The 15,731-nt window shown below is 38.2% G+C and overlaps 1 long non-coding RNA gene across 14 annotated transcripts in view; it reads left to right on the top strand.

Annotated features, from left to right (window-relative positions):
- Positions 1-15,731, top strand: part of LOC105469972 (uncharacterized) — a 98,177-nt gene that overhangs the window by 40,229 nt on the left and 42,217 nt on the right. For 2 of the 14 annotated variants that reach the window (XR_011619758.1, XR_011619756.1), the window contains one exon: positions 6,608-6,670. The exons of the other annotated variants lie outside the window; for them this stretch is intronic. This is a non-coding gene — a long non-coding RNA (uncharacterized lncRNA). The remainder of the gene's footprint in view (positions 1-6,607; positions 6,671-15,731) is intronic. 14 annotated transcript variants of the gene reach the window in all.

Genomic DNA, 15,731 nt, shown 5'->3' with positions numbered 1-15,731 from the left:
TGGAATCAACCCAAAAGCCCATCAATGATAGACTGGATAAAGAAAATGTGGCACATATACACCATGGAATACTATGCAGCAATAAAAAAAGATGAGTTCATGTCCTTTGCAGGGACATATGAAGCTGGAAACCATCATTCTCAGCAAAGTATCACAACTATGGAAAACAAAACACTGCATGTTCTCACTCATAAATGGGAGTTGAACAATGAGAACACATGGACACAGGGAGGGGAACATCACATACCAGCCTGTCAGGGTTTGGGGGGCTAAGGGAGATACAGCATTAGGAGAAATGCCTAATGTAGATGATGGATTAATGGGTGCAGCAAACCACCATAGCATGCGTATACCTATGTAACAAACCTGCATGCTCTGCACACATACCCCAGAACTTAAAGTATCATAATAAAGATCAATGAATTCAAGGGTTGAGTTTTTGAAAAAAATAATATAGGCCATTAGCTAGATTAATAAAAAAAATCCCAATAAACACAATTAGAAATGATCAAGGGAATGTTACTACTGACCCCACAGAAATAAAAACAACCATCAGAAGCTTCTACAAACACCTCTACACACACAAATTAGAAAAGAGATGGATAAATTCCTGGACACATATACCCACTCAAGACTGAGTGAGGAAAAAGTGATTCCCTGAACAGACTAATAACAAGTCCCAAAATTGAATGAGTACTAAATAGCCTGTCAACCAAAAAAAGCCTGGGATCTGATAGATTCACAGCCAAATTCTACCAGATGTACAAAAAAGAGCTGGTACCATTCCTACCGAAACAATTCCAAATAAATGAGGAGGAGGAACTCCTCCCCAACTAATTCTATGAGATCATCATCATCTTGATACCAAAACCTGGCAGAGACACTACAACAGCAAAAAAACTTCAGGCCAATATTCTTAATGAACATTGATGCAAAAATTCTTAACAAAATACTTGCAAACGGAATCCAACAGCACATCAAAAAATGAATCTGCTGTGATCAAATGGGCTTCATCCCAGGATGCAAGGTTGGTTCAACATACCCAAATCAATAAATGTGATTCATCACACAAAAAGACAAAAACCACATGATTATCTCAATAGATGCAGAAAAGGCTTTTCACAAAATTCAACATTCATTAATGTTAAAAACTCTCAATAAACTAGGTGTTGAAGGAACATACCTCAAAATAATAAGAGCCATGTATGACAAACCCACAGCCAACATTATACTGAATGGGCAAAACCTGGAAACATTCCCCTTGAAAACTAGCACAAGTATGCCCTCTCTCACCACTTCTATTCAACATAGTATTGGAAGTGCTAGCCAGAATATCAGGCAAGAGAAAGAAATAAAAGACATCCAAATATGAAGAGAGGAAGTCAAACTATCTCTGTTTACAGATGACATGATTCTATGTCTAGAAAATTCCATAGTCTTGGCCCAAAAGTTCCTCCAGCTGATAAACAACTTCAACAAAGTTGAAGGGTACAAAATCAATGTAGAAAAATCACTAGCATTCCTATACGCCAACAACATTCAAATGGAAAGCAAAGTCAGAAAGGCAATCCCATTCACAACTGCCACAGAAAGAATAAAATACCTAGGAATACAGCTAACCAGGGAGGTGAAAGGTCTCTGCAATGAGAATTACATAATATTGCTCAAAAAAATCAGAGAAAACACAAACAAATAGAGAAACATCCCATACTCATGGATGGGAAGAGTCAGTGTCATTAAAATGGCTATACTGTCCAAAGCAATTTACAGATTCAATGCTATTCCTATCAAGCTACTAATGACATTCTTTACAGAGCGAGAGAAATTTATTTTAAATTTCATATAGAACCAAAAAAGAACCCAAATTGCCACAGCAATCCTAAGCAAAAAGAATGAAGCCAGAGGCATGATGTTACTCAACTTTATACTACAGAGCTATAGTGATCAAAACAGCACAGTACTGGTACAAAAACAGGCACATAGACCAATAAAACAGAATGGAGAGCCCAGAAATGAGGCCACACTTCTATGACCATCTGATCTGTGACAAAGCTGACAAAAATGAGCAGTGGGGAAAAGACTCCCTATTCAATAAATGGTTCTGGAGTAACTGGTTAGCCATATGCAGAAGATTGAAGCTGGACCCCTTCCTTACACTGTATACAAAAATTAAGATAGACTAAAGACTTAAGTGTAAAACCCAAAGCTATATAAAAAAAAAAACCTGTAAGACAACCGAGGCAATATCATCCTGGACATAGGAATGGGCAACTATTTCATGACAAAGACACTGAAAGCAATTGCAACAAAAGCAAAACTTGACAAATGAGATCTAATTAAACTGTAGAGCTTCTGCACGGCAAAAGAAACTGTCAACAGAGTAAACAGACAACCTACAGAATGGGAGAAAATATTTGGAAACTATGCATCTGACAAAGGTCTAATAGCCAGCACCTATAAGGAACTTAAACAAATTTACAAGAAAAATCAACCCCATTAAAAAGTGGGTAAAGGTCGTGAACAGACACATTTTAAAAGAAGACATATATGCCGCCAAAAAGCATATGAAGAAAAGCTCAATATCACTGATCATCAGACAAATGCAAATCAAAACCAGAATGAGATACCATCTCACACCTGTCAGAATGGCTATGATTAAAAAGTAAAACAATAATAGATGCTAGTGAGATTGCAGAGAAACGGAAATACTTATACACTGTTGGTAGGAGTGTAAATTAGTTCAACCACTGTGGAAAGCAGTATGGTGATTCCCCACAGAGCTAAAAGCAGAACTGCCATTCAACTCAGCAATCTCATTACTGGGTATGTACCTGAAGGTGTATAAATCATTCTACCATAAAGACACATGCACATGAATGTTCATTGCAGCACTATTCAGAACAGCAAAGACTCGAAACCAACCTAAATGCCCACCAATGACACATTGAATAAAGAAAATGTGGTACACATACACCATGGAATACTGTTCCACCATTAAAAAGAAAAAGCACATGTCTTTTGTGGGAACATGGATGAAGCTGGAGGTTATTATCCTTAGCAAACTAATACAGGAACAGAAAACCAAATACCACATGTTCTCACTTAAAAGTGGGAGCTAAATGATGAGAACTTATGAACACAAAGAAGGAAAGAAGAGATACTGGGGTTTACTTGAGGGGGGAGAGTGGGAGGAGGGAAAAGAGCAGAAAAGGTAACTATTGGGTACTGGTCTTAATAACTGGCTGATGAAAGAATATGTACAACAAACCCCCATGACATACGTTTATCTATGTACCAAACCTTCACATGTACCCCCAAACTTAAAAAGCAAAAACAAATGCACATGAGTCATTCATGAAAATTAGCCATATTTTAGCAGTCAGAGAAAACCTCCATACATTCCAAGGAGTAGGAATAATATTTTCTGGTCACAATGAAAAAAATTAATGAAATTAATGCCAGAAAGGAAATATCCAAAGGTTCTTCTTCCCAGGAACTTAAAAAATATATTAAGTAACATTTAGATCAAAGCAAAAATGCAAATAAAATTGCATAATTTATTACGGATAAAATAAAAGCATGACATATTATAACCTATTATATATAAAGCAGTTTTCAAAGAAAAATTTATAGCATTAACTATCAATAAAATAAAAAGTAGAAGTGAGTTAACACCCAATTCAAAGAACCTGTAAAAGAACAAGGTAAACAAAAAACAGAAGGAAGAAATTAATAAAGATAAAAGCAGAAATTAATGAATCAGAAAACTTCTGTTGACAAATAAATGACAAATAAACTAAAAAGTTTATTCTTTGAAAAATAAATGAACCACATTGTCCAAACACCCACATATCTAGCAGAAAAATAAATGGAGAAAGTGCAAATGCACAAAATAAAAATGACATGTAATAATCAAAACAGAAATTCTAGACGACTATACTGGACTATTGTGTACAACTATGCAAACAAATTAATTGTAAAACCTAAATGAAATGGACATTTTTTAAGAAAAATGCAACTTGCCAGATTGATCCCAGCAGTAGTAGAAAGTCTAAACAGACCAACTGTGATAGGATCAGTAGAGAAAATACCAAATGAGCTCTCCCACAAATGGGCGCCAGGACCAAATATTTTTTGACAGGGAATTCTGATAAATCTTTAAAGATTCAAGAAGCCCATGTGCAATAAATACTGTACTAAATATTACAACGTAATAATAAATGTTAAAACAGTAACTTTTTATGTCGAACAGTACTGGTATTGATGGAATAATTGACTGCTAGAAGAGAATAAAAAATTCAAATAGACCAAATTGCAAGTGGAAATTTAATATCTAATAATGATATCTTTTCAAATCAGTGATGGAAAGGGAGTATTTAATATATGGGGTTAGGAGGACTGGATAGCCTTATGTATAAAAACAAAATTGGATCCATTTCTCATACTATCCACCAGGGAAAATTCAGAAAGAATCAGAGATTTAAATGTGGTTTTAAAAAATCTTATAAGTAATAGAAGAAAGCTTGTGTTAATTGCTTTATAACCTGTGATTGGGGAAACCCTTTCTAATTATGACAGAAAATACAAACACAATAAAGAAAAAAGTATTGATAATGAAAAACTGATAATTACAACAACAATCTTTTAAAGGACAGAGTCAGCAAAAAGAAAAAAAACACCCACAAGAATACCATCCCCACTAACAAAATAGAAAGACCAATAAAAAAAAGGGAAAAAATTAGTGCCCTATATCATAGGCAAGGATTTGATTTCCTTAACATCTAGAAAGCTTCTCAAAATTTTGAATGAGAAAGATCAAGAGTCCTATGGAAAAATGAGCTAAGAATATGAAGTTTACAGAAAAAACATAAATGGCCTGTAACCATAGGTAAATTTGCTCACTTCTGCTCATAATAGACATGCAAAATAAAACTAGGCTAAGATAACATTTTTTGCCAATCAGATTACCAAAATTCCAAAAAACTGTGAACACACTCCGTAGCGAAACTTGGGGAACAGGCGTTCCTGTACATTACTGGTGAGAATGTTATATGACACAAACCCTATAGAAGGGAATTTGACATAACTCTCTAAATTATTTACCTGTTGACTTAACAATACTATTTCTGAGGATCTTGCCCAAAGATACACTGATAAAAATTTTTAAAAATTCATTTATTGGATGATTAATTATGGCACTATTTGTGCCCAAAACTAGAGACAATCTGAATATGCATCAATAGGAACTGGTTATATAAACTAAGGTACAGGCACACAGTGGTGTCTACTGCAGCTATTATAACAAGAAAAACCCCTGTCTAGCATCCTAAACTGTTTTTGAAAGATATATTATTGAGTGAAAAAAGCAAGGTGTAGAAATGTATATATAATATGCTACCATTCATCTCAGAAAAGGTCTTCGGTCTCTGTTTTATATATTCATATGATATGGAAAGATAAACCAAGAGCTTAGATTTATGATCAAAGGCGGAAACAGAGTGGAAGGGGCTGTATATCTCAACTTAAAGAACTGGTTTTAAAATCATCAAAACATTTTACATAATTATAAATAAAAGTAAAAAGAGCAATTGTAAAAAAGCAAAACAAATGAGTGTAACTATAAACTAAGTTGGTGGGGAATTATTTCAAGTTAAAGCACAGTAATTTTACTGTACATCTCCAGTGGGGTTTATCCCTAAAAGCAATCAAACAAAGATAATTTAAAAATTCTTTCAGTGATCACATTGTTAGGGGTAGTGTTATTATGAAAGTGTTGTGCATGTATTATACAGTAAAACAAATGATGAATTATGTTGATGTCAATGTGAATCAGTATTTTTGACATAGGAGAAAGGACAGACCGATGGGCAACTCCTGATGTCAAAAAACCTTGTGGTCCTGAATTTGAGTGTGAAATATCAATATGAACCCATGATGTATTTTATCTGGAAAAAAAAAAATTCTAACACTGGCCACAGAAAAGGCCTAGAGACCATGACTTACCCGGTAGTAATGGGTCTCGTTTTTTTCCCCCAGAGTAGTCTATGAGTATCACTAAAAGGAAGTAGGGCGTTTTAGAGAAAGGAGTGATTCCAGATCTGGACAGGAAATGTAAGATAAATGGTAGAACAGGAAAAACAGCACACCAGCAGGGCAGGGTCAGGTGTAAAGAAATGAAGCCAAATGAGTGGGTATAGTGATGCTGTGGTGTGCTGCACAGTTACCTTTGTAGGATTGAGGCACTCATCCTCTAATTGCTTAGAGTGTTGGCTGCTCACAGTTCACAGCTGAATCTTTCTCTGGGAATTGCTATCAGAGGAGGGAAGCTGCCTTGCCCAGGGTTACTCCCCTATTCAGGGAGCAGCCCTGTCTAAATTGGGACAACTTTAAGTGCTGTCCATGCTAGTGAGGAGGTCCTTGAGGAATTGGCTGAGGTTTACAGTTGTAACTATTTCACAGTTTAGCTTTTTCCTAGGCCCAGTCCTGTTCGGCACATTCCCCAAGAGCACTCCCCAGTAATCTGTCCAGTCCTGTTGGCCTCATTTCCCAAAAGCACTCCCCAGTAAACCTTGGTGCAAATCTCTCTCTCATAGTCTGTTTCTTGCAGAACTTGGCCTAAGCGAATGAGTATGGGAGTCATCTGGCTTAACAGCCTTATTCTCCATATAAGGTAATATCTGTTTTTCATCTCGTAGGAATAGCTTCCAGGGGTCCTAGCAAGGTGCATCCCAGTATCAAGAATGCATTGCATTTAGAGAAGTTCAAACTATGAATTCCCACCAGGTATTTATAATTCATTGACAGTCCCCCCAGAGCAGGTATAGCTTAATAATTAGAAGTCATTTTTACCATAAGAAGTGTTGCTTGGTAACATAGCTGACATTCCACCTTTACTAGGTTTCCAGGGAAACAGATATAGAAAGTTAAATCAAGGTCATTTTTCCATAGAGAAAGAACACGAGTTTTGTTAACCCTCTATTCACATTTAAAACCCATGAGTTCATAAAGATAAGTCAAACAAAGATCCCAACAACTCTCACTTAGAGGATACTAGAAAACTAATTCTGTTATTATTTAAGAGAGAGGGTCTTACTCTGTTGACCAGGCTGGAGCTCAGTGACATGATCTCTACTCACTGCAATCTCTGCCTACCAGGCTCAAGCGATCCTCCCACCTCAGCCCTCCAAATAACTATGGGCACATGTCAACATGCCGGGTTAATTTTTAAACTTTCTGTAGAGATGAGGGCTCCCTATATTGGTCAGGCTCGTCTTGAACTTGGGTTCAAGTGATCCTCTCGCCTTAACCTCCCAAATTGCTGAGATTACAGATGTCAGCCACCATGCTTGACCAACTAATTCATTATTTTTAAACCTGGTAAATAAAGAATAATTTATATCGATTTTCTTATATGAACTGCAGCTCAGGATAATGAATGAATTGGTAAAGAGAATTTCCTCTTGATAGAAGTATGCCAGCTAATAAATGAAGGTCAGAATTATAAAGTATCTCCCCTTTGCAGCTTCTACTGAAAGGAAGAATCTAGACCAAGATCATCAGTGACTGCTAATAGCCCTAAGAGGAGACAATCAGACATTATGTGCCCCCTGATGGAAGTACACCTATAAGTATTCTTGCAAAAATGTCTAACCTGAATCTTAGCAAGCTTCTAGATCTAAGTACCAATTGTTGGGAACAGAGGAATAAACTAAGTAATATTGTGGTGATGCAATTTTCAAATTCCAGGTTATGGAAATCTTTACAGGACAAATGGCCTGGTTTCTACAACAAAGTTATTGACGTGGGGGGTTGGAGAGAAAGAGAGAGAGAAGGGGAGGGGGGCAGGGACCAACAGAAGGACAGAGAGACATGGATACACGAAGAAGGGAATATATAGATAAGAGCCCTGAGAGACAAGAGGCATATTAAGCAATTATAATGCATAAAACATATATATGTTGATTTGAACGATGTGTAAATTTGTGATTCAGTTGAGCAAAATTAAACATTGAAGACCTTAGGCATTCTAATGATAGAGACATCTGGGCAACCTCAGGCATTCTAAGGAGAGACACCTGGCCGACCCCAGGCATTCTAACAGGAAGACTCCTGGCCAACCCCAGGCATTCTAACAGGAAGACTCCTGGCCAACCCCAGGCATTCTAACAGGAAGACTCCTGGCCAACCCCAGGCATTCTAACAGGAGAGACTCCTGGCCAACCCCAGGTATTTTAGCAGGAGAGACTCCTGGCCAACCCCAGGCATTCTAACAGGACAGACTCCTGGCCAACCCCAGGCGTTCTAACAGGAGAGACTCCTGGCCAACCCCAGGCATTTTAGTAGGAGAGACTCCTGGCCATCCCTAAGCATTCTAGTGATAGAGACACCTCGGCCACCTCAGGATGATTAGGAAGAAATTATTAGTTTTTTTTAGATGTGATTATGATATTGATTATGTTATTTAAGAGTCCTCTGTCTTAGTTCATGAGGTAAAAAAGAAAACTAAAGTCTTCAACTTTTAGAGATACAGACAGAAATATTTACAGATAAAGCAATAAAGTAATCTGTTTGTTTCCCTTCCAAAATAATTTGCACTGTAGGGAAATGGATAAGAGATTAGAGGTAACCAGATTGGACATAAGTTGATAACTGGTGAAACTGGGCAATAGAGTTCATTACATGTTTGAACATTTTCATTATAACAACTAAAAGCATATATACATTTAATTTTTAATATGATAATCTCACTCCAGGGAATGTATTTATAGATATCACCTCAATAAAAATGTTTTATGTAGCAACACTAACAAAAAGATGACCAATAATCTCAGGAAATAAACACCCAACAATGGCATAAGGTTGAATAAATGATGATGCATTCATACCATGTAGTCAACAAAAAGAATAATTTAGAGCCAAACAAGCTTACCTGAAGGAGTTTTCAGGAAGATTGCTAAATGAGAAAAGCAAGATGCACATATGTATGTATGAGATCCTATTAAAAAAATAAAGACAAAAACCCTACATTTGCACATTTGTTTATGTGAGGGTGCCCAGAGGGTTATTAACATGGGTGGGGAAATGTTTTGGGTAGATAGTGGGGAGGTGAAGCTGCTGAAAAACTTTAGTAAAAATTAAAGGAAGCTGTAGTGTGGCCCGTGTTCTGTGGGCCATGTTCTCTGGGTATGGCCAGAGTGCGAGCTGTCATGTCAGGCTATGTTTCAGTCCGGCTTTGCCATTTGCCAGGGGTGACACAATGGAGAGGTTAGCAGTGTTCACAGAGCACCTACTGCGTGCCCTGCCTGGCCTGGGAGCTCACAATACACAGATGAAGATGCCACTCCTTCTGAGAACCTGCTGTGCTAAGGTCAACATTTTAAGCACAGGATGCTACGGGAATATCACTTAATTTTATAAGCCTCAGTTTCCCCATTTGTAAAATGGTGTTACAATATCTGCTTCACAGAGGTACTATGAAAATTAAATATGTGCAACATGAATGTAGCTATACCTTCTTGGATCACACTCCTCTCACTATTAGGACCAAACATGCTATTATTGTCTCCAGGGGTAGGAAGATGGGTAGTTGAAATAGGTAAGGTGGGGTGGGGTTGGGGGAGAGTCAGAGAAAAGTCTGAGAGCTAAGGCATAAAAAAGTAAGGTAGAATTTTATGATTATTTCTTGAGAACACAGAGGAGAAGAGGTGAATTTTTTCATTTATTAATTTGACAATATTAATTTAATGTTTACTATGTTATACAAACTTATTTTCTCACAGTTCTGGAGACCAGAAATTGAGATCAAAATGTGGGTAGGGCGGTGCTTCCTCTGAAGGCACTTGGAATGATCTGTTCCAGGCCCCTCTCCTACTTCTGATAGTTCTTGGTTTGTGGCAGCCCAATTTTTCTCCTTGTATGCATGTCCATCTCTGTGTCCAAATTTCCCCTTTTCATAAGCATACCAGTCATATTGGATTAGGCCACGCTACTCCACTATGACTTTATCTTTCCTGGTTACATCGTCAATTACCCTGTTCCCGAATAAGATCTCATTCTGAGGTATTGGGGGTTAGGACTTCAACATATAAATTTACATAAAAGGAAAGGACATTGAAAAGCTCAAGTGGGTGGGTGGGCTGCAACCTTAAACAGGGAATTCAAGGGAGCCTCATTGAGAAGGGGACACTGAAGTGAATGAAGGCCTGAAGGAAGTAGGGAGTGGGCCATGTGCCAAGCAGAGGGAATAGCCAATGCAAAGGCACCAAGCTGGAGCAAGCTTGGGATGTTCCAGGAACAGCAGGGAACCAGTGTGGCTGTAGCAGAGTGAAAGTGAGGGAAGATGGGAAGGCGGGGACCTGATTGAGATCATGTGGCCCTTGGAGACCTGTGAAGAACTTTGGCTTTTACTCTGAGCATAATGGGGAATTATTTGCAGACACTAGACAGAGTAGAGGTATGATCTGGTTTGTGTCTTGAGAGGGGTCACTTTGGTGGTGAGTTTTAGAATACATTGTGAACGGGTGGGGAAGCCATTAGGAAGCTAGGACTGTGATCCAGACGAGAGATGACTGAGACAGAAGAGAGAAAGAGGTGAGAATTTCCAGGGCAATGTCTTGAGCAGAGTAGTAGAGATGGGATTTGCTGTACAAATAGAGGGATTGGCTTTAAAAAGCCATGGCATGGAACTGGGCCTCTGAAAAAATATAGAATTTCAATACTTTCCAATTACTGCAAATTTAAAGAATATAGCAAAATATCTGGTGGACAGAAGGCCCTCAATGAAGGTCAGTTGCTTTTCTTTCCCTTGTATTCTTAAGTGTGTCTGACTCTACACTTTTCCATTCCCAATCACTCATCTTAATCTTTGCTGGCTCTTTAATCCTTAAAGGGTGTAAATGGTTGTTGGCTTAAAGCAGTACATTTTAAATTGTCCTCTGAGGAATCCTAGGTATTTGAGACAGTGCCATGGGGCCCAAGTGGGGGTCAAAGAATGGCTAACTGGAGGGATCTTGAGCTGTCCCTGCCCAATCCTCACTTCATACAGAAACACCTTATATCTGTGGTTTGTACAGGGCTGTATCTTTTTAAAAACCAAATAAATGAGTCTTTAATGGTCAAATTTTAGATCCTGGTTCTGCTAGTTTTACTAGTGTTTTTCATATAGATTTTTCTACTTTATCAAATAATAATGATGGTGATGATCACCAATATTTGTTGAGGGCTAAACTTGTTCTTGTTTAGAATCCTGCCTAGGAAATTGTGAAGAATGAAGCTACACATAAAGTCATAGATCCATACGGGCATAGAAAGTTGGAGGTTGGAGTACCCTTTAAAAAATTCTCATTTCACCCTCTCAATTTATTAACAAAATAACAGAGAAATGTTGACTTGGTCAAGGTTACCCAAGAACAGCTGAATCTAGAATCCAAGTGACTTGTGTCTCAGGTCACCAGTTTTCCCATTATATGCTGCTGGGAGGCAGGTGTCCTTAGACTGGGATGGGGAGTGTTATGTTCCAGCTGTTGAAACAAAAGGTAGACAGGGAGTATGTACTGAAGACATTTGATGTGACATTTACTATCCCTGGGAGTTCAGGTTTACAAGCTCCACCACATTTAAGAGCCCTTTAAACTCTCTAATTGCTCATTTATCTGATGTTACACAAATAGTCCCCACAGATACAGACTGACAGGTAAACAGCTTGTTGAGAATTTATTTTAAATGATAAACAAACATAATGCATCTTTTCTTGAGAGAATTGCCAAAAGCACAGGATTGCACTGCAGTTTGCAGCCATATTTCTTCCATAGTCACTATTGACTGTGACCTTCTAATTTTCTTGGGGAATGTTTCATTCCTTAATCCATGAATTACTGCACTGTAAGCAAACCTGGCAGATCTTTTAGGGACAGAAAGATTGGAGCAACTTGGTGAAGGTAAAAGGAAAACACTCTGGGTATTGGCCAGATCTGGATGCAAATCCTGCCTCTGCCTCTTAGATCTAGCTTTCTATGGGCAAGCTCTTCTATGCTCACTATGCCTCAGTTTTCTCTCAGTAAAATGGGAATTATAGTAATATCTACCTCAATGGATGGTTGTGAGAGTTCAATGAGCTAAGTTGATACAGAAGCCTTCCCCCAACATCTCTGACTCATGCTTCCCAGCTTCTCCTTGTACTCTGGTGATGGAGAGCTTCTTTCTTCTGACTGGGGAAGCTCATTTCACTTCCCACTTGGGAGATCTCTCTTTTGGGAAGCTCTTAAGTTGAGTGAATATGTGGTAAAGCTCAAGGAAACACAGTCACTTGGGAACAATATCCCAGTATTGGTACCCAGGTTCTTTGAAGTGTTGCTTTCTTTTAATGAAATCATTTTAATTGATTTTTATTGACCAATTTTGGGGGACATTTATCCTCCCATGATGGTGAGCCACATTTCTTTCTAGGACACAGTCCCATGTTTAATTTACAATAAAATATTTTTAAATTCCAAAGGAAAATAAGCAATTTCTTAATTGAATTAAGTCAACAACATATTTACTTTGTATTAGCTCTTAGCTAAATGCAAACTCTCAGGTTTTCCTTGTGCTAATTGTATGAGAAGGAGCATCAGCCTTATTATTATTAATGCTCGTTCTGTGACATTCCTGAGTTTGCTTAACAATACTTGGTCAATGTGATTAACTTGAACAATCCAAGTCCTTGTCAGTACTGCATGACTTGCCTTTATTGGGTAGAAGGGGTTCCACTAGTTGGGTTCTAGACATGGACACTTGTGGCAGCAACCCAATTTCCCCTTGATAGTTAAGATTAATCATCTCAGGCAGAAGAATAATCTACTTCTTTGCCTGTTGCAACCCTAGCATGCAGAATCCAACATGACCAGGTCTCAATCTTGACTTCCAACTCAATGAAACCATTGTGTGTCACCCAGTGACAATATTTCTCTCTTGGGATCTAAGACTTTTTAAAATAGCAGAGCCCCAAAGTATAGGGATGGGAAGTATCAATTCTTCAAGTTGAAAGAGGCTATTCCTACTTCCACCTTTTGATTCCTAGACCCATGTACACTAGTTTTGGGGGAAACAGTACCACATGTTGTGCATTGATTCAACAGCATCTTTTAGGATAGTACCCCAATCTTGCAAGGTATTGTTTCCCAACTGGCTCTGTAATGAGTCTTCAGCAAGCTATTCTATGATTCTATCAAGCTAGTGATGGGGAATGTGGTAAGACCAGTTGGAATTCCATGAGCATGAGTCACTGTTATATTTCTCTTGCTGTGAAAATGAGTTATTTTGTCAGAAGCAATGTTGTGAGAAATGTGAATAAGCATTTCATACATCCACAGATGGCAAAGGGCAGAGTAGGCTGATATGCATTCTGTAGAAAGGCCTGTTTAATAGTGGAGAGAAATTGTTGCTCCTCTATGATGGAAGGAATCCACTGTAATTAATGTGCTACCATGTGACTAGATGGTTTTCCAGAAAATGGCACCACATTGGGCTTTCAGCATGATCCCTGCTGCTGGCAAGTTACTACTCAGCAGAGGTGGTAGGCAGATTAGGATTGATGGGTAGAGGCCCTTTTTGCGTTCATACATAGCCTCCATTCCTGAGTGGGATGAGTGAGCAATCACATAGGACAAAAATGTTCACAACTCATGCCCATTTTTAGGGGTATATTCACATACTCTCCCTGCAGATCTCCCTGGGGAAAGACATATTTTTCTTTTTCTTTTCCTCTTTTTCTTTTCAAACACCACCCTCGTAGCAAAACCATTAGCCACTGCCTGTGAATCATTGTAGACCTGAGTTCCTGATAATCTTATCCAGCCACAGTAGATGACAAAATGTACTGCTCAATGGTTTAGGAGGATCTGCTTTGACTACCATTTTTTTAGATACTCCTGATTGGGGTTGAACTTCTGCAGCTGCCACTTTCAATTTGTACCAGCATATTGTGCAGTAATGTCTGTAAATCAGACCTAAGTTTTTATTATTTGTCAAATGGTCATATAGATTTTCTATGATGCTGAAGGTTTGAGATGAGAGAGAGGTAAAGTAAGAGTCTCAGCTACTTGCTCATGCAATTTACTTGTTCCCAAAGGACCTGTTCGAAATAGATCTTGTATATACTATTTTACATGATGGAGCTGCTTTACATACCTAATCTTATGGCTTTACCAAATGGACAAAGAACAGCTCATATCTGGTCATTTGATGTTTCACAGACAGGTATTCATTCTCTCCTGGGATATAAGCCAAAAATTCTCTCAACAGTTGTAACAGTTAGCTACATAAAGTGATCATGGCCTTGCTTCAAAACCCTAGGATCTCGTGCTGTTATTCTCTTTTAGGAGAATTCCAGAGGTTTCATATAGCATTTTTCTTGCCTTAGATATCTCAAGTACTAGTGTGTGTTTTGGGTCATGTGATCTAAAAGCAAAATGGCTTGCACTTCACCAAACCTGCCCAAAAGCCTTCATTTGCTTTGTTCCACCAACCACACAAAACTGGGGTCATGTGAGCTACTCGGTAAATAGGTCAGAGCAGCACACTCAGATGTGTTATACACTGCTTTTAAAATTCAAGAGACTTATCAACGATTGGATCTGTTTCTTAGTGGTAGGCAATGCAGGGAGCAGAAACAACTTTTATTTTGGAAGGAATGTCCTAACAAATTTTCAGACCATTAAGCCTCCAGAAAATGCACCAAGTTGGTTGGTTTCTAACTTTAATGGAGTTTATCTCCAATCTTTTAGTAGTGTATGTATTGGTAGGTGTTTTATACTTTTCACCACATCCAATCAGCATGAATGTCATTTGTAATAGATTTGTGTAATGTTTTGTAGAATGTCAAAATGACTAAGTCTCTGTGGCTACATTATAACAGAAAACAAGATAATTAACATAGCCTTAAGGCAAGAGAGGGAAGGAAGGTGTATTGCTGTCCCATGCTGCCCCAAACATAAATGAAATGAATTCTGAAGGCCCAGATGAGAAAGAGGGAGAGATTAATAACTGCCTACCAGGTGCCAAGGATTGTATTGATTTGTTTCATTAAAAAGGTACTATATTTGGAACACCACCTGATCAAGTTTGCAATAATTCATTGTCATTCTTCTTTATAGGCCAACAAGTGAGTTAAATGGTGTGCGATAGGAATTACCACTCCTGTATTAATCATGTCTTGTGTTACTGATCTCTGTGATTCCCAGTGGGATGTGGTGTTTCTTTTGCATTAATTGTTCTGGTAGAAAGAGGAAGTTCCAGGGGCTCCACTTGCTTCTTTCTGCCATAATAGTCATCACTCTATAGTTCAAGGGGTCAGTATAGGAATTCTACGTGTTGCTCAGTGTGTCTGTTCTGATTATACATTCTGGAAATTGGGAGTGATCACAGGGTAAGAGTGTTGATCCACTGGACTTACTGTGAGATGTTCTCTGGCCAAAACTACTTATTATCTGATCTCCATAAGCCTCAATATTAAATATTATACTACAATGCAACATTGAGATATTAGCTTCAACTTAGCCCATATTTAGAAATTCTATAGGTTTCACAGTGCAAAGCAACCATCATAAAATGACCACAAGTCTTTCTGGGTAAGGTTTGTAGAAAGATTTAAATTTTTTACCTGTGGATGTAATACAGGGGACCTCCTCAGAAGGGCTCAATTTTACCTTCAGGCAGCTTTCTCAGAACTTGCAAGAAGAAGTTCTTTCTTTTGT

This window comes from Macaca nemestrina, chromosome 2 (assembly GCF_043159975.1).
Source record: "Macaca nemestrina isolate mMacNem1 chromosome 2, mMacNem.hap1, whole genome shotgun sequence".
In the NCBI taxonomy this organism is placed as follows: domain Eukaryota; kingdom Metazoa; phylum Chordata; class Mammalia; order Primates; family Cercopithecidae; genus Macaca; species Macaca nemestrina.
This window is presented reverse-complemented; position numbering and strand designations above follow the sequence as displayed.